The sequence below is a fragment of the Mustela lutreola genome, chromosome 13, assembly GCF_030435805.1.
Source record: "Mustela lutreola isolate mMusLut2 chromosome 13, mMusLut2.pri, whole genome shotgun sequence".
NCBI classification, from domain to species: domain Eukaryota; kingdom Metazoa; phylum Chordata; class Mammalia; order Carnivora; family Mustelidae; genus Mustela; species Mustela lutreola.
In genome coordinates, this window is record NC_081302.1 from 28,939,025 (window position 1) to 28,940,971 (window position 1,947).

General features: G+C 42.4%; 1 pseudogene; it reads left to right on the plus strand.

The window, feature by feature from the left end:
• The first annotated feature begins 345 nt into the window (after positions 1 to 345).
• LOC131813596 (small ribosomal subunit protein eS4, X isoform-like) lies at positions 346 to 1,137 on the plus strand (annotated as a pseudogene).
• Positions 1,138 to 1,947: the final 810 nt, after the last annotated feature.

Here is a 1,947-nt window from a genome sequence, read left to right on the forward strand (position 1 = left end):
TGAGGCTAAATAATATTCCATTGCATGTACAGATAACATTTACTTTACCTGGTCATCTGTCCATGGGCATTTAAGTTGTTTCCACAGCTTGGCTACTTTGAATCATGCTGCAATGTAATAACCTCAATAGCAAATGTAATAACCGCAATAGCAGAAAACGAAAGAACCTGATTAGAAAAGGGGCAAAGGACCTGAATAGACATTTCTCAGAAGAAGACATAAATGGCCAACAGGATGTGAAAAGGTGCTCAACATCACTAATGAGGGAAATGCACCTCCCACCTGTTAGAACGGCCATAAGCAAAAAAACAGATGATAAGAGCTCTTTTCATGCCCAGTGCAGCTATGGCTCCTGGTCCCAAGAAGCACTTGAAGAGTGTAGTGGCTCCAAAGCATTGGCTGCTGGATAAACTGAAAGGGGTGTTTGCCTCTTGTCTCTCTACTGGTCCCCCTAAACTGAGAGGATGTCTTCATATCATCATTTTCCTGAAGAGAAGACTTAAGTTTGCACTAAAAGGAGATGAAAACAAGAAGATCCATATGCAGCATTCTGTTAGGATTGATGGAAAGGTCTGAACTGACTTAACCTCTTCTGCTGGTTTGATGGATGTCATTGGCATTGACAAGACTGGGGAGAATTTCCATCTAATCTAAGACACTAAGGGTCGGTTTGCTGTCCATCGCATTATACCTGAGGAGGCCAAGTATCAGTCGTACAGGGTGAGAAAGACCTTTGTGGGGACAAAAGGAATCCCTCACCTGGTGACCCACAACGCTTACACCATCTGCTATCATGATCGCCCATCAATGTGAATGACACCACTCAAATTGATTTGGGAGCTGGAAAAATGACTGATTTCATCAAGTTTGACCCTGGTAATCTGTGTATGGTGTCTAAAGTGCTAACCTGGGAAGAATTAGTCTGCTCACCAACAGAGAGAGGGAGACACACTGGTTCTTCTGATGCAGTTCACACAATAGATGCCAGTGGCAACAGTTTTGCCGCCAGGCTGTCCAGGGTTTTTGTTATTGGCAGAGGCCACAAACCGAGGATTGCTCTTCTCTGTGGAAATGGTATCTGCCTCTCCGTTTTGGAGGAGAGGCAAGAGACTGGTGGCCAAATGGAGCAGTGAGTAAAATGGTCTCTAGGTGGAGTGACTGGAGATCTTTATACTTAGTGGAAGATAAGAAATATGGCATGGAAAACAAAAGAAACAATAATAAATGTTGATGAGGATGTGGAGAAAAGGGAGCTCATGTGTGTTGTTGACATGAAGGTAAGTTGATGCGCCATTATGCCACACAATGTGGGAGGTTCCTCAAAAAATTAAAAGTGGAACTAACTTGTGAGCCAGCAATGCCATATTCTGGGTGTATTCAAAGGAAATGAAATCAGGATCTCAAGGAGGTATCTGTACTCCCACACCTACCTTTTTGGATGAAGAAGTAATGAGAGCAAAGCCTTACTACATGACCAACCATATGCCAGGCAGTTCTAGGCACTTTACATATATTAATTAATATGATCCTCATTGCAATCCTGTGAGATCGATACCCTTAGCATTCCTGTTCTACAGTGAGAAAACTGAGTGAGATTAAGGTCACATGGGCAAGAAGTGGCAGAACTGGACTGTGACTCTGGCTGCTTCTTAAGTCCGTCCTGGACCACCAGGCCAGAGTGATTTGTGTCCCTGACTTATCAACCGTCTGGCTGTATTGGCCAAACTTTTTTAGCATCATGTAACTAGTTCAGGAAAACCATCTAGCAATTTTCCTTGGTTGGAAGAAGTTTAACCTATCAGAAGTCTTCTTTCCCAAACTATTGGTGGGTTTAGAGACCTATTATTCAAAGCTGAAGTCAGCTAGAATTAATTGACAACATAATTTATCATGTCAATGGGGCATTTTAAAGAAGGAAATTAGGTGTTATTAATAATTACACACTTG